We start from the raw sequence: 24,642 nt of genomic DNA on the forward strand, positions 1-24,642 counted from the left end.
CATGATGCTTTGGAGTGCTGGGATGGTGTGGCACTGTCACTGTTATAACCTTTAATCACCAATAATTGTGTGGATATTCAAACACACTCACTTATGAACAATAGCTGGTTACATGATAACAACTCAGTATCTCTCATTCGACTGCCATGCCGTGACATGCGGCCGGCGCCGTTCATAGCTAGGTGGCGCTCCCGCGCTCAGCCGAGTTGCGGAGCGCCTCTATCGCCGTTTGCGCGCACTGTTGTGGTGGCACTGTTAAATGTCTTGGCACTGTCACAACACTTTTCCCCCCTTGAGAAAAAAAAAAGAAAAAAAAAAAAACTCACTTCCTTGGAGACATGGACAGTGCGGAGACATCCATGGCCTCTTGTGAGGCCCCGAGGAGAGCCTTGACCACCCCTGGAATCCATTTAGGGCGAGATCCAAACCCTCGTGCCCACACGTCGGCGACCACCGAGTATTTTCCCGCACTAGGGGACACAGCACAAGGCCTGACAGGGTGAAGCAGGTACAGTAGAGTGCGCGGTTGGCGGCCATGCAAGAGTTCAGCAGGGCTGCGATCACCCAGAGGCGTGAAGCGATAAAAAAACTCAGAAATTGCAGCAGAGCGTCATCTGTGGAAAAATTACTAAGGAATTTTTTCATCTGGCTTTTGAAAGTGCGGACAAGGCGCTCGACTTCCCCATTCGATTGCAGATGGAAGGGCGGTGCTGTAACATGATGAATCCCTCGTCCAGTACAAAAATCACAGAAGGCCAGCGAAGAGAACTGAGGGCCATTGTCCGTGACAATCGTGGACGGAAGACCTTCTAACACAAATATTTTGGACAAAGCCAGTGTCGTCGCCGCAGTGGTGGGCGACAGACATCTAACAACAAAAGGAAACTTCAAGAAGGTGTTAATCAACAGTAGCCAATAAGTACCGAGGAAGGGGCTGGCAAAGTCAGCGTGCACCTGTTCTCATGGCTGCGCCGGATCAGGCCACGGAGAGGGCATTGTACAAGGTGCAGCCAGTTGTTGAGCACACTGACCACACACAGCAACCATGTGGGCGATGTCCGAATCAATACCGGGCCAATAAACGTGCCTGCGGGCCAGGGACTTAGTCCGAGAAATCCCCCAATGGCCTTCATGCAACAGTTTGAAAACATCTTGGCGAAGAGAGGCTGGCACCATGACCGTGGAGATGCGCCATCCGTGGCCAGAAGAACAACACCATCACGAACAGACAGATGAAGGCACAAGGCATGGTAGTTGTGAAGGGGATCTGATGCCTGGCCCTTGGTCCTGTGCGGCCAACCCCGTTGAACAAAACCGATCACCTGATACAGGACCGGGTCCCGCGCAGTAGCCGACGCGACCTGCAAACCTGTAAGTGGAAAACCCTCGACCGCAAGACGTTCTTCCTAATCAATGTGGAAACAGAGTAGTTCATCACGATGGAAAACCGGGTCGGGGTCCATCGGCAATTGCGACAATGCGTCAGCGTTGGCGTGCTGGGCCTTGGGGCGATAGTGAATCTCATAGTGAAAACGAGACAAGTGTAAGGCCCAACGTTGCAGGCGGTGAGCTGCCTTATCCGGAAGCGACGCCGATGGGCTGAACAGAGAGACCAGCAGCTTGTGGTCGGTGATGAGGTGAAACTTAGAACCATACAAAAAAACGCTGAACTTTTTTAGAGCATAAATGATAGCGAGCGCCTCCTTTTCGATTTGAGAGTAACGCCGTTGCGCATCGTTGAGGGTCTTGAAAGCATAGGCGAGGGGTCATTCCGACCCATCCTCATACCGATGGGTGAGAACAGCCCCTAGGCCATACTGTGATCCGTCAGTCGCCAGAACCAAGTGCTGACCCGGACAGAATGTGGCAAGACAAGGCGCCGACTGCAAATGAGCCTTCAGGTGGACAAAAGCCTGCTCACACTCGTCGGACCAACAGAAAGGGACGTTTTTGCGTAACAGCTGATGCAGAGGATGAGCTACTGCCGCCGCAGATGGAATGAATTTGTGATAATAAGCAATCTTGCCTAGAAACGCCTGAAGGTCTTTGACCGTAGACGGCCGGGGTAGAGCGTTAATGGCCGCAACGTGCTGACGTAGAGGACGTATACCCTCACGGGACAAGTGGAAACCAAGATACACAATGGAGGGTTGGAAGAACTGTGACTTGTCCAGATTGCACTTCAACTCAGCCGGATGCAAAACCCGAAACAGTGAATGCAAATTGCGAAGGTGCTCTTCAGTGGAGGCCCCCATGACAACAATGTCATCCAGATAGTTTATGCAGCCGGGAATGGAAGCTGTGAGCTGTTCCAAAAACCGCTGAAAAATGGCCAGTGCGCTAGCGACGCCAAATGGTAACCACTGGTACTGATACAACCCACAAGGAGTGTTGATGATGAGAAATTCCTTGGAAGAAGCATCCAACAGCAACTGATGGTACGCCTCCGATAAGTCAAGTTTGGAAAAGAACTGGCCCCCAGCGAGCTTGGTAAATATCTCCTCAGGATGGGGAAAAGGATAAATGTCAATGAGGCTCTGAGCGTTGACGGTGGCTTTAAAATCACCACACAAGCGCAGACTCCCGTTTGGTTTAGAAACCACCATGATTGGCGATGCCCATTCGCTGGAGGTAACAGGAAGGAGAATCCCTGAAGCTGTTAACCTGTCTATCTCAGCCTTGACAGGTGCATGCAACGCCACCAGTGTAGGGTGTGCCCGGAAAAACTTAGGGCAAGCTGTAGGTTTAAGAGTAATGTGGGCTTCAAAATCCTTGGCACGACCCAGACCAGCAGAGAACACGGACGAAAATTCAGAACACAATCCATCCAGTTATTGATACGGAATATCCTCAGATATGAGGTGCACATCATCATCAATGGAGAACCCAAACAACTGGAAAGCATCATAACCGAACAGGTTTTCAGTGCCCGCATGATCCACCACACAAAACGTGAGGGGCCTAACAACAGACTTGTAGGCAGTGGAAGCATCAAACTGGCCAATGATAGGAATTTTCTGTTTATTATAAGTTCTCAGATTTCACGTAAGTGGAGACAAGGGAGGGGAGCCAAACTCCAAATACGTGCGAGAATTAATGAGAGTTACTGCAGAGCCAGTGTCCACTTGCATGCGAATGTCTTTATCCAGAACACGAATAGTAACATACAACTTATTTGTTTGAGAAAGCACACAGTTAACATCCATGTCCGATGCCTCGTACTCGTCGACAGGAACTTTAGGGGACTGACACACAGAAGCAATGTGGCCTTTTTTCCTACATGAATTACACGTGGACCAACGTTTTGGACACGCGGCCCTGTCATGCTGTACGAAACAACGTGGATAAGAAGGAAGTGCGGAACGAACCTGCTTCTGTGGTTGCTGTTTTCGCTGCGAGCATTGCGGCCCAACGCAACGTTGTTTACGCGAGTGAATCGCCGCCACATCTTCGTTCTCCTGTGAAACAGGCAAATTGTCCATGTCGAAAGTTGACTGTAAAGCGCCTACATCACACCACGCGTCTATTTGCACGCCAGCAGCGTGAGACACTTCAAATGATTGAGCGATGCTTAGAACTTCCGACAACAACGGGTTTGGCAGTTGTAGGGCACGTTGCCAAACTTCTTTATCAGGAGCAAGCCGTAGAATAGCATCCCTAACCACTGAATCAGCATAAGACTCATGATGAGTGTCCGTGACAAACTGACATTTCCTACTCAGACCGTGTAGTTCCGCCGCCCAAGCCCAGTAAGATTGATGGGGCTGTTTATGACACCGGTAGAACGCCACGCGGGCGGCAACAACGTGGGTGTTTTTGCGGTAATAGTTAGACAATAAGTCACACATTTCTTGGAAGGACAGGGAGGCAGGTTCCCGCAGAGGGGCTAACTGAGATAGCAGCTGATAGATCCATGGGGAAATCCAAGATTGAAATAACGACTTACACATAGGAGCGTCGACAATGCTGAAAGCCAAGAAGTGTTGCCGCAAACGCTTCTCATAATCCTCCCAGTCTTCAGCGGCCTCGTCATAAGGAGGGAATGGAGGCGGAGAAGAGGAAGACAGATGACGAGTAAGCGACGTCGACAACGCCTGAATAGCAGCCGTCAGCTGTGTTTGTTGTGCCTGAATAGCAGCCATCAGCTGTGTTTGTTGTTTAATGAGCGCTTCCATAAGCTGTTCCATGTCTGCCCCGTCATGAACACACAAATCCACAACGCAGTGAAAATATCCGAACTCATCGCCAAAAAGTGTTATAACCTTTAATCACCAATAATTGCGTGGATATTCAAACACACTCACTTATGAACAATAGCTGGTTACATGATAAGAACTCAGTATCTCTCATTCGACTGCCGTGCCGTGACATGCGGCCGGCGCCGTTCGTAGCTAGGTGGCGCTCCCGCGCTCAGCCAAGTTGCGGAGCGCCTCTATCACCATTTGCGCGTACTGTCGCGGTGGCACTGTTAAATGTCGTGGCACTGTCACAACAGTTACCAGGTGATCATGTGACCCTCTACCATTGATGACAGTCATGGTAGTGAAGCAATGTGTCCGTGCTATTTGGTTGTATAGAATCAACATAGTGAGATGGATCACTGTGGAGACATGACAGAAAGGAGCTATCGTGTTTGGACATGTCCATGACTACACCTCATAAGCAATTGTCTCATTTACTGATGTATCAATGTGGACTGTCCAACATTTCTACAGGGAATATTGAACCACACACAGCCATGCAAAATGGTGTAAGAACAGTGGTCATAAAACATTTTTAACAAACAGGAAATGGGGACAAGTGTCATGACATCTGATTTCAAATCCAACAGGATTTGCTGCTGTTAGTTAATGTAGATCCATCTCAATCTTTTACTGAGTGCACATACTGAAGGGCATTGCTTACAATGAATATTTTGAGTTGTGTATTTCACAAAAAGCCATTTCTCACAGCAGCATGTAGAGCTGCACATCTACAGTGTGCAATGCCCCTCTTTCTCTGGGGGACAAATATTAATTATTATCAGTAGTAGTATATTAAGCTACAAATTATCATTTTAAATGTGTGTGGTCTCCCTGGTGTGCCTAGTCGACCACAGGTCCCCGTCGTGCTGTTCACTCTAACAACAGAGTACATACAGGGTTGAAGACATGTAGAAAGAAAGGTATCATCACAATTTGAGTTTAGAGTAATATAACTTTCTTACTTTTATTGGTCATTGTTGCAAGCTCGTGGTCCAGTGATGAATCTCACCATCCACTGTTTGTTAAATCAATTTGAGGTCCAGGGTGTGTATTCTGCTGCGTAAGAACTGACACATATTTAAACTTCCAACTTTTATTTTATAAATGCTGATCATGACGATATTCAATAATTTTCAGTGTAACAGCTTTTCCAATCCATCATTTCATTCCCTCTACCCTTGACCTTCTCAAAGCAAGCATATTACAAGATGTGTCAGCACCAACTGCCCATTGTCTCTGCACCCACCAACAACCGGCTCCTGTTCGTAGAGCTTACAAACTGTGCAGTACTGCCAATCTTGGTTGTATATCGGTATTTTACACAGTGCACATATACATATATGAAAAACATAGTATGAAAAATGAAAAGTGTTTATAATATAGTTCTGTGGCAATATACCTCATGATTGTCCTCATATTAATAGTTTTGTAACAAAATAATAATATTTCAGTTTATGTTTACTTAGTTAAAGTTCACTTGCTCCTTCAAGTTGATTGATGGCACCGCACACCTCGCCAGCCTGTGGTATCAGTAGTTTCAGTAATCCGTTACATTACAAGTGGGATAAACAACACAAAAACTGGAAAGTAGCTCATTATAGACATGTAATGTGTTTCTTTTCAAATTATAAAAGTATCAAATAAACTGACAGGCCAGTAAGTTGTTTAACCTGTGCTGTATGGATGATGTAGTTCAGGTCAGAGGCGGTTCTGTGATATTTTGGGGGTGTTTCTTGTACCCATTCATTTTGGTTGCTATAAACATGTACCAGGATGTTTATTTCACTATTTTTGGTGACCAAGGGTTACCCTTTTTCCTACATCTTCATGGTGAGTATGCTGATACTCCCAGCTTCCAGGATGAGAGTTAAATATTCCTCAGTGATGAACACTCAGGTATCCTATCACACCATGGTTAACCTGCTAAATCAGCTGATCTTAATCCCATAAATTTTGAAAAAATACACTGTTTTCAGTTCTGTACAACAAATAGAGTCATATTGATGAAAACTTGAAATGGAAGAATTGTATTACTGAATTTCTCTGACTATTAAGTTCAGCAAACTTTTGCTCTTCAGATAATTGCTAATCTTGAAAATAAATTTGCCTCCTGACATATTATGTATATTACCATTTGATAATGTCCTATGGCTTCCCCCCATGAACCATGGACCTTACCACTGGTGTGCCTCAACAATACAGATAGTCACACTGAAGGTGCAACCGCAACAGAGGGTATCTGTTGAGAGGCCAGAGAAATGTTTAGTTCCTCAAGAAGCCCAGGAGCCTTTTCAGTAATTGTGGGGGCAACTGTCCAAATGGTTGACTGATCTGATCTTGTAAAATCACCCAAAATGGCCTTGCTATGCTTGTACTGTAAATGGCTGAAAGTAAGACGAAACTACAGCCATATTTTTCCTGAGGGCATATAGTTCTACTATATGGTTAAATGATGATGACATTCTCTTGGGTAATATATTCTGGAGGCAAAATAGTTCCCCATTTGGATCACTGGGTGTGAATTACTCAAGAGGAGCTGTTGTCAGGAGAAAAAAAAACTGGCATTCTGTGGACTGGAGCATGTACTGTTAGATCCTGTGATCATGCAAGTAGATTAGAAAATTTCAAAATTGAAATGGATAGGTTGAAGTTAGATATAGTGGGAATTAATGATATTCAGTGGCAGGAGGAACAGGACTTCTGGTCAGATGAATACAGCATTATATACATAAAATCAAATAGGGATAATGCAGGAGTAGGTTTAATAATGAATACAAAAATAGGAATGCTGGTAAGCAACTTTGAACAGCATACTGAATGTATTATCATAACCAAGATAGACACAAAGGCAACACTCATCACAATACTATATGTTTATATGCCATCAAGCTACACAGTTGACGAAGGGATTGAAGAAATGTATGATGAGATAAGAGAAATTATTCAGAAAGTTAAGGGAGACAAAAATCTAATTCTGATGGCATACTGGAATTTGATAATAGGACAAGAAAGAGAAGGAAAAATAGTAAGTGAATATGGACTGGGGAAAGGAATGAAACAGGAAGCCGTCTGGCAGAAATCTGAAAAGAGCATAATTTAATCATTGCTAACACTTGGTTTAGGAGTCACGAAAGAAGGCTGCGTACATGGAAGAGACCTCGAGACACTGGAAGGTTTCAAACTGATTATATAATGGTAAGACAGAGATTTTGAAACCAGATTTTAAATTGTGACACATTTCCAGCAGCAGATATGGAATATGACCACAATTCATTGGTTATGAATTGTTGATTAAAACTGAAGAAAATACAAAAAAAAGGCAGGAAATTAAGGAGATGGGATGTGGATAGCCTGAAAGAATGAGAGATTGTCAAGAGTTTCAGAGGGAACATTAGACTATAACTGGAGGAAGGAATGCAGAAGGAGACAAATAGATAACTTTGAGAGATGAAACAGTGAAAACAGCAGAGGATCAAATAGTTAAAAAGGAAAGGCCTAGTAGAAATCCTTGGATAACACAGGAGGTGTTGAATTTAACTGATGGAAGGAGAAAATATAAAAATACAGCAAATGAAGCAGATGAAAGGGAATACAAACATCTAAAAACTGGGACTGACATAAAGTGCAAAATGGCTAAGCAAGAATTGCTGGAAGACAAATGTAAGGATTTAGAAGCATATTTCACTGAGGGGAACATAGATACCATCAACAGGAAGCCTTTGGAGAAAAGAGAAGCAGCTTTATGAATTTGAAGAGATCAGATGGAAAACCAGTCCTAATGGTTCAAATGGCTCTGAGCACTATGGGACTTAACTTCTGAGGTCATCAGTCCCCTAGAGCTTAGAACTACTTAAACCTAACTAACCTAAGGACATCACACACATCCATGCCCGAGGCAGGATTCGAACCTGCGACCGTAGCGGTCACGCGGTTCCAAACTGAAGCGCTTAGAACCGCACGGCCACACCGGCCGACAAACCAGTCCTAAGCAAAGAAGAGAAAGCAGAAAGGTGGAAGGAGTATATAGAGTGTTTATATAAGGGACATGTACTTGAGAGCAATATTATGGAAATAGCAGAGGAAGTAGATGAAGATGATATGGGAAATACAATACTGCATGAAGAATTTGATAAAGTACTGAAGACCTAAGTTTAAACAAGGCCCTGGGAGAAGGCAACATTCCATTAAAACTACTGATTGCCTTGGGAGAGCCAGCCATGACAAAACTCTTCCATCTGGTGAGCAAGATGTATGAGACAGCTGAAATACTCTAACTTCGAGAAGAATATAATAATTCCAATTCCAATCGCGACTTGGAATTCCAATTCCAAGTCACAGCTGCAAAATACTAACATGAATTCTTTACAGAAGAATGGAAAAGCTGTAGAAGCTGACCTTGGGGAAGATCAGTTTGGATTCTGCAGAAATGTAGGAACACATAAGGCAGTACTGACCCTATGATTTATTTTAGAAGATATGTTACGGAAAGGTTAAGCTACACTCACAGCATTTTTGGATTGACAGTGTTGACTGCAATACTCTCTCTGAAATTCTGAAAGAAGCACAGGTAAAATACAGGGAGTGAAAGACTTTTTACAACTTGTACAAATATCAGGCAGCAGTTGTAAGAAATGAGGGGCATAGAGAATGGTTGAGAAGAGATTGAGATAGGATTGTAGCCTATTACTGATGTTGTTCAATCTGTATGTTGAGTGATCAATAACGGAAACCAAAGAAAAATGTGGAGGATGAATTAAAGTTCAGGGAGAAGAAACAAAAAAGCTTTGAGGTTTGCCAATGACGCTGTAATTCTGTGAGAGACAGCAGATGGCTTGGAATAGCTATTGAACAGAATGGCAGAGGTCTTAAAAGAGTATATAAGATGAACACCAACAAAAGCAGTGGAATGTAGTCAAATTAAATCAGTTGATGCTGAGGGAATTAGATTAGGAAATGAGGCATTTAAAGTAGTAGATAACTTTTTTTATGGAGTAGATGAGTTTTCTTATTTGGGCAGCAAAAGAATGGATGATGACCAAGGTAGAGAGGATTAAAATGTAGACTGACAATGGTAAGAAAAGTGTTTCTGAAGAAGAGATATTTACTAGCACTGAATGTAGATTTAAGTGTTAGGAAGTCTTTTCTGAAAGTAATTGTGTGTAGTGTAACCATGTATGGAGTGTATCATGCACGATAAACAATTTAGACAACAAGACAATTGAAGTTTTTGAATTGTGCTGCTACCAAAGATGCTAAAAATTAAGTGGGTAAATCACTTAACTAATGAGGAGGTACTGAACAGAACTGGGGAGAAAAGAAATTTATAGCACAACCTGACTAGGAGACAGGTTCAGTTGAAAGGACACATTGTGAGATATCATGGTATCACCAATTTTGTATTGGAGGGAAGTAAGGGAAGTTAAAGTTGTAAAGGGGGACAAAGAAATGAACACAGTAAGCAGATTCAGTAAGCTTCCCCCGGATAGAGTAGCATGGGGAGCTGCAGCAAACCAGTCTTTGGAATGAAGACCTCAACAATATTGTATAATGGAATAATTTTCTGGGGTTCACTCACCACTTAGAAAGAAATTAATGATTGCACAAAAGCAAGCAGTAGGAATAATATATGGTGTTTACACACTGACATCATGTAGCTATCTTTTCAAGGACCTAGGCATTTTAACTACACTGTCACAATACATATAGCTGCCAATGAAATTCATCATAAATAATCCATCACAATTTTTGAAGAGCAGTGATGTCCACACCTACAACACTAAAGGGAAAAATGACCTTTTTTTACATATTATTGAAGCTGTCTGTGGCTCATAAAGGAGCTCAATATGCATCAATAAAAATTTTTATATTTTTCCCAATATCATACACTGAAGAGCCAAAGAAACTGGTACACCTGCCTGATATCATTGCCTGCAAGCACACAGAAGTGCCACAACATGACATGGCATGGACTTGACTAATGTCTGAAGTAGTGCTGGAGGAATTGACACCATGAATCCTGCAGGGCTTCCACAAATCCGTAAGAGCACCAGGGGGTGGAGATCTCTTCTGAACAGCACATTGTGAGGCATCCCAGATATGCTCAATAATGTTCATGTCTAGGGAGTTTGGTGACCAATGGAAGTGCTTAAACTCAGAAGAATGTTCCTGGAGCCACTCTGTAGCAATTCTGGATGTGTGAGGTGTCTCATTATCCTGTTGGAATTGCCCAAGTCCATCGGAATGCACAATGGATCTGAATGGATGCAGGTGATTAGACAGGATACTTATGTACATGTCACCTGTCAGAGTCATATGTAGAAATATCATAGGTCCCATATCACTCCAACTGCACATGCCCCACACCATTACAAAGCCTCCACCCACTTGAACAGTCCCCTGCTGACAAACAGGGTCCATGGATTCATGTGGTTGTCTCCATACCCGTACACATCCATCCACTCAATGCAATTTGAAACAAGCCTCATCTGAGCAGGCAACTGTTCTCAATCATCAAAAGTTGAGTGTTGGTGTTGACAGGCCCAGGCGAGGCATAAAGCTTTGTATCATGCAGTCATCAAGGGTACACAAGTGGGCCTTTGGCTCCAAAAGCCCATATCAATGATGTTTCATTGAATGGTTCACAAGTTGACTCTTGTTGATGGCCCACCACTGAAGTCTAAAGCAGTCTGCAGAAGTGTTGCACTTCTGTCACACTGAATTATTCTCTTAAGCCATTGTTGGTCCCGTTCTTGCAGGATCTGTTTCTGGCCGCTGTGACATCAGAGCTGTGATGTTTTACCAGATTCCTGATACCCATGGTACATTTGTGAAATGGTTGTATGGGAAAATCTCCACTTCATTGCTGTCTTGGAGATGCTGTGTCCCATCGCTCATGTGCCAACTGTAACACCACATTCAAACTCACTTAAATCTTGGTAACATGCTATTGTTGCAGCAGTAACCAATCTAACAACTGTGCCAGACACTTGTTGTCTTATATAGGTCTTGCTGACTGCAGCACCATATTCTGCCTGTTTACACATCTCTGTTTTTTTGAATAAGTATGGCTATACCAGTTTCTTTGGTGCTGCAGTGCAAAATATCTGACAAGTAACAAAGCAAGTTTTAAATCTGACTTAAAATAATTTCTCGTGGACAAATACATCTATTTCATTGTTTTTAAGTGAATTTGCATGCATAGGACTAAAAGAAACTGTGTTCATTAATATTAACATTAGTCATTTATACTTATCCTTTAAACAGACTTGTTCCACACCAGTTTGTTAAAAGTATCACTCAAATGATCTATGGAACTTGTTACTAACTAGCTAACTTGTGGTAGAGGGTACAGCCCTGCATCATCTGGTCATCAGTAAGTTTAAAATATATTATCTGTAAAGAAAAGCACAGGGGACATTTCTGCACTCCACGTGTGTCCTGACCCCATTATGTGATGATCCTGCCACAAATGGACGCTTAGTCCTGGCAAGGGGGCGGGGAGGGGGGTGGGGGGGGGGGTGGGTGGGGGAGAAAGGCTAGATGTTTACCCCAGACAGACTAAATATTCCATGTCTCTGAAGCACAATCATTAGAACTGTCAGACAGAATAAGATTTACACCGTCTAACAGCTTATGATCTTTCTTCTGCTGATTTTGACACTTCCCTTTAGGCTTAGTTGGCAGAGGAGACTTTGCAGCAACATTGGTAGCAATGGTAATGCTGGCATGTTTACTGGTATCTGCTTGTTGATTTGCTGTAAGCTCTACAACGTAAGCAACAATGACATTTTCTGATGCTGTTGAGGGCATCATAGGCTGCATACTAACACCACTATTGCAACTGTGGGTATTAATGATAACACTGTTAACCCCGTTTGTGTAGAGACAACCCATTTTGCTGGAAAGTGGTTTGAGTGAGTTCAGTGGTTCCATATTGGTCCCATGAGCAGCTAACGAAAGAAACAGAGCCCTACTTGCCTGGATAAGTCTTAAACAACCAAGGTGTGGCAGGTTCATCAGAGGTTGCACCTAATGACTGTTCTGCCTCAATAGCAGTGCATCTCATCAGCACGCAGCACACCTGGGTAGTTAAGCCAACCTACCTGTTCCCTGTAACACACAACTTTTCACTGCCTTACTGCACCATGGTCACTGAAGCATGCCCAGAGATTATGGTTACAGAGGACTGGCAGTGCTCACCAATCCCTGTACCCAGCAAACAAATGCTGAGCTCGCTGAAGTGCTCATCATTCAGCACAACACAGAGGGCATGTGTGGCTTTTTGAATGCAACAGACGCAAGAAGCATTACCCCCTGCGCAGTAAAATATCCACTGTATGGTATTAAATTTCTTCCATTATTTTAATAAAATACAAGCAGTCATGAATTACTGTTTAGTTCACCAGTTCAATGAAGTATTAAATAAAGTTGTGTTTCCATCTGAATTCAAATTCACAGAAGTCAAACCACTGATAAAAAGGATTGTAACATCAAATGTGAAAATTACACAGCAATGTGTTTACTTCCAATCAATGTTAGAAAAAAAAAATTGCAATAATATTATAAAACTTTCTTGTCAAAGAAAAAGTATTACTAGAGTTTGTACATCTAAGTAGGGCTGGCTGAACACATAATGCCAGTACTACAGTTTAGCAGTTCATTAGGTAGACTAGGGTGAGGAATTGTCTAGTGTGGTATTGATAGAGGAACAAAGAGACAAGAAGCAGGAGGGGGTTTTGGGCAAGGGTGGCTGATGGCTCAGAAGGAAGCAGCAGGTGTGTGTGAGAGGGGAAAGTGGGAGGGAGAGGCAACAGCTGCACAGGTTAGAAATTTCATTTTCATTTCATTTCATTTATCATCATTCTTTTCATCATTCACATGATATAGGACTTGTCATAATACTGTCCAGGATATGCACAATACACCTTAATCGTAGCTGTTTTCATGTATGCATAAAGCACAGATTTACATAGCATGTTACTGGGCAGATCTTTACAAATATTATAAACAGCAGTATCCCTGGCACTGAGGCTTCTGGAACCCCTAGAGTAATATTCAGGAACAATGACTCTTCATAGTTGTAAACTACATTTTGCTGTTCGTTTAGTTGAAGGTACATTATACTTGTTTTCAAAAGGTTTAAACTTAAGCAACTACTTTTAAAGTATTTCCTAAACCATGTAGGACATTAGGACAATGCAGCGTCTGATCATTCCTGCTGATATCCCAGTTAAAAACTATTGCATCATTTGTGTTGTGTTAGCAGAAGTGCCAACACCGTGTTACTAGAGGAGGCCGAAATGCACGCGTTTTAGCTCACGCAGGCTGGCGTGAGGAGGGAAGAACTATACTGACGTGAGGTCTGGAACGTGACAAGGAATTTAGAATTCTGAAAGCAGACGGAATTAGTTTGATACTTAACTTTAATCCATTAATGACGAACATTGCTCTTGATGGTACATGATTCACAATATTATCTGTTTAGAATTCATTCTAATTACTGAATATGGTGCCTTGCTAGGTCGTATCAAATGACGTAGCTGAAGGCTATGCTAAACTGTCATCTTGGCAAATGAGAGCGTATGTAGACAGTGAACCATCGCTAGCAAAGTCGGCTGTACAACTGGGGCGAGTGCTAGGGAGTCTCTCTATACCTGCCATGTGGTGGTGCTCAGTCTGCAACCACTGATAGTGGCGACACGCGTGTCCGACATATACTAACGGACTGCAGCCGATTTAAAGGCTACCGCCTAGCAAATGTGGTGTCTGGCGGTGACACCACAATCTGCATGCTTAAATACCTTTCAGTTATACATTTTGGTAATTTCATATAATATAAACAATAAAGGATTACCAGAGTTGACCCTTGTACACCACTCTTCACCATAATGGGAGCTCTTAACAATGTTAGTTTCTTTATGTCCAAATGCATAATGTGCTATCTGTCATGTAAAGATGACTGTAACAGAGTTTTACCTATTTCTGTTGATATCACAATCATCCAGTTTATTGAGCAGGAACTTAGGAAACTGCATCAAATGCATATGACAAATGTAATATAAAACAAGCCATTCTTTCTTTTTATCTGATTTTTTAAATATTGTGTGTGCTGACTCACATTCAGCAGGTAGTAATGATGAGTGAGCTTGCCTAAACCACATTGCATTTCGTGATACTATTAAATATAGTAACGATAGTTCTGGCAAAATGTAAATAATTTTTTTTGTAAAAGATACAACTCACTGAATAGTACAGGCATTGAACTGTTCACAGGCACACAAAAAATGATAACTTTGTTAGCTTTTGGACAAATCCTTTAATGAGCTACAGTACATGTACATATGCACATGTGCCCCCCCCCCCCCCTCCCCCCATCCCCTAGCCACACACATATCACTGTGCAGCTACATTGTTCCAGCTGAACTCACAATGCTGGGATTGTAATTTGGGAAGTAGACTAGAGTGAGGGATTGTGTCGAGTAGGGTGGGTAAAGGGAGAGAAAAGAGGTGAAAGCAGAGACAGTTGGGGAAGGGTGGCTGACAGCTTATACTGAGGCAGCAGATATGTTATATATGAGTGGGGGAGAGCAAGGTTTAAACTTAAGCAAATTCTTTTGAAGTATTTCCTTAAGCCATTTACAATATTAGAAAAAGGCAGTGCCAGATCATTCCTACTGAAATCACAGTTAAAAATTATTGCATCATCTGTATATTTAAATACCTTCCAGTCCATGCAGTAGGAATGTGACACATGGACACCTGAGCTGGTGAGGGGATATTGATTCAGATTCTTTATTGGTCATTCGACATTATTACATGCAAAGGCGGTTTAGGACACAGGAATGGGGGACTGTTGAATGGAGGGTATGGATGCAGTGGGTTAGCAGAGATTGTGACCAGAATTACGAGAAAGATATGTTACAAGGATACCAGCCATGTATGTGGTTCAGTAAAGCTGGTGCTGGGAGGAAGAATCCAGACGGTAGGGAGATGAAGAACAATTGTACATGAGCATGTTCTGCTCAGTAGTGGAGTCCGCCAGTAAGTGGTCAGCTCTGCTCTTGGCAAGGGTTTGGTGGCAGCCTTTCATTCTGTATTGTGTCTGCTTGGTGATGATGCCCACATAAAGTGCTGTGCAGAAATTGCAGCAGAGTTGTTTGCTTACATAGAACCCTGCCTCAGATGGAATAGGAAAACCCTATGATATGACTAGAATATGATGTGTTATGTGGTTGAATCAGGTATGTCTTGCATATGGGTCTTGGGAGTGATTTAATGGCATAGGCATGGACCAGTATGTTGTGTATGTTGGGTAGGTGTCAGAGTAACACTTTATATGGGGTGAGAAGGATAATGGTACAATATCCCTCATTTCTGGCCATAAATGTAGATAGTTGAAGCCCTTACTTATTACTGTTTGGGATGATATTGAGTGACGAGGGATTCTCCCTTGCAGCTTGTTCTTGGGGGTAATGGGAGGATTAGGGATGTGTAAGGAAACTGTGAGAAATTTGTTTGCTGTCTAGGTTTGGGGATAGTATCTGTTTGTGAAGGCCTCTATTGTGACCTTGAGCATACTAGATGAGGGAATTCTCATCACTGCAGATTCTTCATCCTTTGGTAGCCAGGCTATACAGAGGTGGAAACCAATCCACAGGAAGATGGCATTGGTCTCAGGAAGTCCAGGTGAAGTGGATAGGAGAGAAGGTGTTAAGGGTGTAGAGGAATTAGGACAGGGCTGTTTTGGTCTTGCATCCAAGTCAGGAAGATATCATCAACCAACCTGAATTGGACAAAGGTTTTGTTTTGGGAGGCTAAGAAAGTTTGGTCTAAATGACCCATAAACAGATTGGTGTAGGAGGGTGCCATGCGGTGCCTGTGGCTGTGCCTTGCATTTTTTAATATATTTTTCCCTTAAAGAAGACATAGTTACTTGTGAGTTTGTGGTTGGAGTTTGGAATCAGAAGGATGGTGGGAGTGTTCGACAGCAGTAAGACCATAGATGTAGAAGATGTTGGCATACAGGGAGGTGACATTAACACTGATATATAGGGATCCAGGCAGTAATAGGGTGGGAATGGTTGATTGTCTGTGAAGGAAGTTTCTTGTATCTTTAATACAAGAGGTTACAGTATGAGTAATTTATTGGAGGTGTTGGTCAACAAGAGCAGAGATTCTTTCCATTGGAGCACAATAGCCAGATACAGTGGGGTGTTCAAGATTGACAGATTTATGAATTTTGTGAAGCGTGTAGAAGGTGTATGTGCAGGTTTTGTTAGGGTGAGAGAAGTTGGAAGCGAAGTTGGAAGAAAGGAATTCCTGGAAGGCAACCAGCGAGTGGTTAGATGCGAGAGGGGCAGGGGCATGGTTGAATGATGGTATGAACTGGGAGAGTGAAGATTCAGTGTTGAGGTTAAGTTGGCTTTGGCTGAAAAGACTGGCAGAGAAGAAGTGTTTCCACTAAATGGAACTGGAGAAGAAGAGGATCTGGTGTATCCAGCTTGGCTGAATTTGAGTGTGTGGCTGAAGATGAAACTTTTGGATAGGAGTGAAACTTCTGTATTACTGAGGTTTTAGGTAGATAAGTTGACAACAGTGTTTTTGGGTTAACTTAGGTTTTGGGTTCTATGGAATGCCAGGAGAGAGTTTGGAGGATATGGCAAGGTAGGGGCTGGCTGCTATGAGGGATTGACAGGAGTGTTCAGAGGGGTTAGGATAGGTATTCATGGGTAGCAGTTCTCTGAGATGGGAATGGGATGTCAATAAATTGAATAATTTTTGGAGGTGTTGTCTAGAATGCTCTGCCAAATGTTGAACACCAAGTGTTTCAATTTGAAAGATTGGTGCAGGTAGTTGGGATTATACAGTAACAATATCTTGCACAGAGAGGAGAGCTGATCCAGATATGCCTGGACCATGGACATTTGTTTCTTTAATTCCAGGCTAGTAAGGGATAGGAACAGGCAGAATAGGAAAATTTGAAGGTCATTGTGAAAGAAGGGATGAGATCAAGAGAGGGGCTTTTTATGGTTAGATCATTGGGGGTGGGAGGTGGGAGTGGGGATTCCATGGCTTAGACAGCATTTAAGGAACAGGATGTGGGAATGGGTTTTGGCTAGGATTTTTTTTTATGAAATGGTGGAGATATATGGAATAGGGATCCATTTTGGGTGGGATGTTGCTAGGAGTTGGAAAGAAATCTGTGGCATGGCCATTGGCACCTGTATGACACCCTTCTGTGCTAATTTGTATGTGGGTCATCTAGAGGAAACCTTACTAGCCTCCCAAAACCAAAAACCCCTTATCTGGCTCAGGTTCATTGATGATATTTTCATGATCTGGACACACGGCCATGACACCACATCTTCATTCCTCCAGATTCTCAATATTTCCTCTCTCATTCGCATAACTTTGGCCTCATTGGCTCAGCATACCACCTTCCTGGATGTTGGCTTCAACCTCTCTGATGGCTCCATCTCTGTTCCTGCTTATATCATGCCCACTAACCATCAACAGTACTTGCATTTTAACAACTGTCATCCTTTCCATGCCAGAAAGTTACTCCTATATAGCCTGGCACCTGGCTAATTGTGGATGGCGTATCTGCAATGATGAGAATTCGCTTCACTATATGTTGAAGGTATCACAAAGGCCTTCACAGGCAGGCCAAAACTAGTCTGCAAACAGATTTTCCATGCCATATCCTTACACACCCTTAATCTTCCCACCACCCCCAAGAACCAATTGCAAAGGAACACATCCTCATCAATCAATATCATTTTGGATTGGGGTATTTGAACCATGTTCTATGCCAGCGCTTCGACTGTGTATCTCCATGCCTGGAAATGATTGACATACTATACACCATCTTTCCTACCACTACTAAAGTGATATTCCTCTGTCACCCCCCCCCCCCCCCCCTGCTGTTTCTCAACCTGCATATCATCTTGGTTCATTCCTATTCCACTCCGACTCCCAACTTCTTGTCATATGGATCATATTCCTGTGGAAGACCCAGATGCAAGACCTGCCCAACACACCCACCCAGCACATCCTACTCATGTCCAGTCAAGCTTATCCTATCCCATCAGATGCAAAGCCACATGTGAAAGCAGCCAACTTGTATACCAGTTTTGCTGCAATTTCTGCACAGCATTTTATTATCACCAATCAGCTGATTATATGGCAGTTTTAGTCACAAAATTTATTTTGGATATTAATTTTCATTGGTTGTGTGCTTAGTTTCCAGATATATAAGCACTCCACCAATGACAAGACCACAATATCCTAAATTAACTTGTTGATTAAGATTGTTGCATAATTAATAATTTGGTTGTTTATAGACAATCATTTTTCACTTGCTGCCTTTGTTAGCAGAACAGGAAAGGGTGTGGCTAACAGTGGTACAGAATACAATCCATCATGCTCCATATAATGGTTTGAAGAGTATGTATATTGATATACAGATAGCCAAGGGCAGTAAGGGTAGGGCACTTTATATCATTGTGTTCAGTTCGTTCTTCCAGATGCATGACACACTTCCTCTGTTAGATCTTCCAAGCATTGCAGTTCCATATGGTTCACTCTTACCTCTGAATACTGCACAGCACAGGGAGCACTGAACATGGTCATTGGCTGCTTCAAGCATTGAAGTAAGTTGTCTGGAATGTTATGGACAGACATTGGTACCTGATGATGATAGGGTATAAGTATATTAAAAACCACATAAGACAGACACTGACTGACAACCGGACACTGTTAAGCAAATGACAGAGTTATTCTTATGTAGAGGATGTTTACATGGAGGGGAAGGAGGCTCCTGATACATATGACATCACCCCTTAACAGCTAATAACACAGGTTGGTTGGTTGATTTGAGAGAGGGGATCAAATAGTGAGGTCATCAATCCCATCAGGAAAGGATGGTGAAGAAAGTCGGCCATGCCTATCAAAGGAACCATCCTGGCAATAGCCTAAAGTGATTTAGGGAAATCACAAAAAATCTAAGTCAGGATGGCCGGACGTGTGTTTGAACTGTTGTCCTCCCGAATGTGAGTTCAATGTGCTAACCACTGCTCTACCTCACTTGGTATGACACAGGAACATAATACCTGACCATGTGCATCCATTTGTTCATCTGCTGCATCCAGCAGGTAATCTTTATTATGAGCAAGCAGTCCAACACACTATTTCTCCTTAATTGTATCAGAACGGTTTGAAGGAACACTCCATGGACAAAGGACACACATGTGGCTGGGCCTCAGTTCTGTTGAGCACATCTGGGAGATCACTGGAGGAGAAGTGTGCACCTTAGAATCAGCTCCAACTGATCTCTATTCTCTGTGAATAGTTAATAGGAGCTGGGAAGTTTTACATCATGATGACTTCCTAATTTTGTCAATGTCTCATGGTCTCTATGACACAATGCATTAAGGGCTTTATTGTGGTGAAATTGTATGTTGCACATACTGGATATGGGTCTCTAATTCGATGGCTAATGATTGTAGTATTAATGAAAAAGTGCAAGTTATTGTAAGTAGCTTAAGGAAGTCCAGATATGTTATAACAGATTAATTACGAATACAGTTCCTAACATTTGTTCAAATTTGTATACCTTGACTGATTATTTGATTTTCTTTCATCAACGAACATGGTGAAAGAGTATGTCTTTAGCAAATCATCTTTGGCTTCTGGAATACACTAATATCTTTTGTGACCATGTATAAACTCATTAATCAGGATATAAATGTTTGTTACTTCTGGTGTAAACACTTGTGTCAGATTAATCCAATTTGTAGAAACAGAAGTACAATTTCAAACAGCCAAGATTGCTACCGTACAGCATTTATTGTAATAAACCTGTTTCTGTAGAAGATCTGATGATGATAACATAGTTTGCTGAAATTGTTCATCACAATAAATGCTGTACATTAGTGATTTTGGCTTGTTTGAAGCTGTACTTTTGTTTCTACATTAACCTAGATCGCCCCCTAACTTGACAATGTATGATAATCCAAGTTGGTTTTGATTGCAAAAGCTATCCAACCATTCACTTGAAAATGTGCCGAAACAGTACAGATCTCATGAGTTAATGCCAGAGAAAGAGTGGCCTGAAGAATCTCCATCAGAATGTTATACATTTTTTCTGGTTTGTACCCTGACATAATCCATATATTGTATGTGATAAAGCTTATCAGCAGTGACTCACAGTAGGTGTTATAACTGTGATAGACTTTGATCCATTATTTCATATGATTGGTCACCTGCTAACAATACTCAAGTTGTTATGCTTTGTGCAGTGCTGACAACTTTGCTCAATAGCTACTGCCAGAGAAAGAGTGGTCTGAAGAATCTAATCAGAGTGTTGTTATCACAATTCTTCTGTTTTGTACATTGACGTAATCCAGACATTGTATGTGATAAAGCTTATCGGCAGTGACTCACGATACATGTAATAGCTGTGGTAGACTTTGATCCATTATCATTTTTGTGAACATAGCTTAGCCCAGAATATCAAACCACCTTTGTGAGAATAATCATTTCAATCATTTAAGAACAGCTCAGTTTGGCTTCTGTAAAGTTTTCTCTATTTAGAGAGCAACATATGGTCTCATGAATTAGTCCTGGTTGAATTAAACAACAAAAATTACCCTACTGATAGTTTCTGTGGTCTTTCCAAGGACTTTGATTGAATAGGTCATACAATTCTACAGGGGAGACTCACATGGTATGACATTAAAAAATTACCCTTGCACTCATCGAGTCACTTGTAACAACAGAAAACAAAGGGTTACAATAACAAATTATATGAGATGAATAAGTCTAATTCAGAATCAGGGAACATTAAGACATTGGAGCCGACAGACATATCAGATACGTTCACTATGTTTTAACCATAAAAATCCAACGGATGTATGTCATACATTCTTCACTTCCAAATTATTTATTTGTGATTTGAATGCATGTTTTATGTTTGTAAGTGGAGAGACTAATTGTTTGGCTTGTCATAAGTGCATTGTTGATGGCTTGTGCATGCAAGTCTCTTGTGAACGGTACCAGTGTTGTGTGAACCGTGCATGCGCTTGGAATATTGTTGAAGGTTGTTTTGTTCTATGTCAGCTGCTATGTTGTGTTATTTTGTGCATCCTTCCCGTGTGTAAAAACTCATAAATTGTGAATATGGCTAACAGACATTGCTTGTCAAACATAGATATTGAAGAACTGTTGAATGATGGCTCAGAACTTGACAAACTTTCAGACGACGACGATGACTCACATGAGCTGGAACATTATTTACAATATCAAAACCTTAAAAAAGTGTGCATTAGCACATTTTATCTGTAAATTAGCACAGCAATTGGTTCAAAAAGGAGGAGCAGAACTAAATAATGACACACATTCAGCATCTGGAGTTGCAAGTGCAAACAGACTCACAGCACATCATTTTCCTGAGAAACTGCCACCAGCAGAAAAGAAAACAAACCCAGCTGGAAGATGCAAGGTCTGATGAGAACAAGGGGAAGCTGCAGGAAAGGTAGTGAGGAAAGAGACCAGATACTACTGTAGATTATGTAATATATGCCTTTGTATTCCCGAGTGTTTTGAAAGATTTCATACCCAAATGAAGTTCTCTAATTTGTAAAAACAAGAAAAAAACCTTTCACAATAAAACACTTGACCTATAAATGAGCATTTAGTATTTCCTGCTGACAAGTGATTTTAAATTAATAGCCTACCATTCCCTATGACTTATGAAAATTTTGTTCACTTTGGGGAAAAATAAAAATGCTGAAAACCAGTATACAAATCCCTTTATAATTTATTTTTGCTAAGCATTTACATATTCATAAAGAGGAAGGATGGAAGGTTAAGCTGATATACTGCCTAAGGAGGTAAGTGGATTAGTAAATTTATTAAAAAATTGTAAACTGAAGCAAATTTCCTCAGGATCCGGGTATTAACTGGTTGCCAACCCATTAGGCTCCAATGTGTTAAATATGATGTCCTGCAATGTTTGGTGCTTTGCCTACTTCTGTTCTTGATTATATAAATGACTTTTCTGGGTATCGGAGGACTTTCAAAAACTGTGACATGTGTTTACAGCACATCTGTGCTGGTAAAGGGCCCATACACACCTAAAAAGTACATACCCAGGAGACTAACAAAACTGGCTTACAATCAGTTCACAACAAACAGCTTAATCCTTAATCTTACAAAGACTCCTATTAGGCAGTTTCAGACACATCAGATTGACTTATAGGTAACAGAGGTGAAGATTAACTGTCACACACTGTATGAGGCTCCAGGAGCGAAATTTCTAGGTGTGCAGATAGATAATAAAATGAGGCTATACCCATGCATGGATAAGTTAACCAAAATGCTCAGTTCTGCTTGCTTTGTACTTAGAAGTCTCTCTCCTTGTGATGAATTTGCTGGCACACTTACACTCAATACTTTCCTAGGGGATAACATTAAGTGCCAAAGCAGCTGAGGTCAAAAAATGACAATATAAAACAACTAAAAGTCTGGGATAGAATATTGTTGTTAAGTAAAAAAAGAAAGTATTTATTCTGCAGAAGTGTGCAATGAAAATACTTTATAAAGTTGGTGACTGAACATCTGCCAGAAGCTAAGGATTCTTACATGTCCATGTCAGCACATATATTCCCACTGTGGTTAATATAAAGAGAGAATTTAGGATGCACCCTGCAATTCACAACCACAATATTACAAGTAAAAATAATTTTCATATAGACTATGCATCCATCTCCTGTGATCAGAAAGGTGCTTTATACTCTGGTGCAAAAGTTTATAACAGATTTCCAGTGGACATCAAGCAGGAAATTGAAAATCCATAAGTATTAAATAACAAAGAAAGAGAGTACCTCATAACCTAATCCTTCTACAACTAATAAGAATATTTGGACTCAAGAACATAAATTCAGCATAACTCTAATATCTGCATTAGACTGATCTCAAGTTTCCCAGTAGATAGGCAGCTGATAATAACCTGTGTGGTAGACAGAAGAAAGAGCAGTGTTTTTTTTTTCTCCAAAAAGGAGCTGTTTTTGCATTAGGAGTGAAAACACATACAACACTGGTGTAATATTCTCCAACAGTTATTATTTACATCACAAACTGGTTTTTGGCTGTTACACCATAACCAGGTACAAACATAAATATGTGGTGTAATGAAATTTTTGTAGGACCAAAGATTTTACACTAGGGCAGAGTTCCTTCTCATCCTGTATAGTAAGTCTACCCTGATCTGTGGTTCTTGGGTGACTTCTCTGAACTCTATCCCTTTTCCTAAACCTCTCCTTTCCCTTCACCCCCCTTCCTTCTCCTTCATCCCTTCTGTTGGAAGAAGGAGCCACTGGTTCCAAAAGCTTCAAATGTAAAACTTTTTTATATGAGGGAGTGCCCTTAAGAAAGTGTTAAATGCAGAAGGATATTGACACATTTTACAGCATTGTGTAATGTGTACAGTAGACGAATAATTCAGAGATGATGAGAGTATTTTCGGCATGACAATGCATCTCACCATAAAGCAGCATCTGGAGGCATCTGTGAGCAAGTAGTGTTCTTGGCCCCCTGTTTTCTTGATCTGTATAAATAACGTTAAGAGCTCCAACAGTTCATCCAAAATTATGTTATTTGCAGATGATACAAGAATAATTGTAAGTGATGACAGAAAATCCTTATCCACTACAGTGAAAAAGTTCTGAAGAGTGTGCAGCAGTTGTTTCATGCTAATAAGTTAACAAGTAGTTTAAATAAAATAAATTACATATAGTATGGTAAAGTAAATGAGAAGAATGATTATCATTTGTTATTTAGTGATGAAGAGAGAGAGAAAATGTAGTCTAGAAATTTTTGGGAATGCAATTTGATCATGACTTGAGCTGGAAAAACCATGTCATATACATATCCCACAAACCCAGTTTGCATATTTTGTACTGAAATTAATTTCTAGAGTTTGTAGCACAGAATGTGCAAGATTAGTGTATTTGCTTATTTCCATTATATTGCATCTTAAGGAATAATGTTCTGGGATGTAACAAAATCTCACTTGAGAGATTTTTAAGTTTTAGAAAATGTCCATTAGAATTATTACACACAGCTCTCCACAAACACACTGGAGGTACTCATTCATGCAGGTAAAAATACTTACAGTACCATGTTTGTACCTACTCAAACCGTACTGACACAAGAACACACTCAAGTGGTTTACATATAAATTCAGATTTCCCTTAACTTCAATCCACATATCAGGAAGGATATGCATGTCAAAAGAGCAAGAAAAAGAAAAATTCAGAAACATGTGAGCCATTATGGAATAAAGTTGTATGATGCTTGATAATGGAAACTTTAAGTCAGAATTTTAAAATTATCTGTT

General features: G+C 41.3%; 1 protein-coding gene across 1 annotated transcript in view; it reads left to right on the forward strand.

The window, feature by feature from the left end:
• The window catches only part of LOC126471327 (uncharacterized), a 140,129-nt gene that overhangs the window by 39,812 nt on the left and 75,675 nt on the right, over positions 1–24,642 (forward strand). The window lies entirely within an intron of this gene.

This window comes from Schistocerca serialis, chromosome 1 (genome assembly GCF_023864345.2).
Source record: "Schistocerca serialis cubense isolate TAMUIC-IGC-003099 chromosome 1, iqSchSeri2.2, whole genome shotgun sequence".
Lineage (NCBI taxonomy): Eukaryota > Metazoa > Arthropoda > Insecta > Orthoptera > Acrididae > Schistocerca > Schistocerca serialis.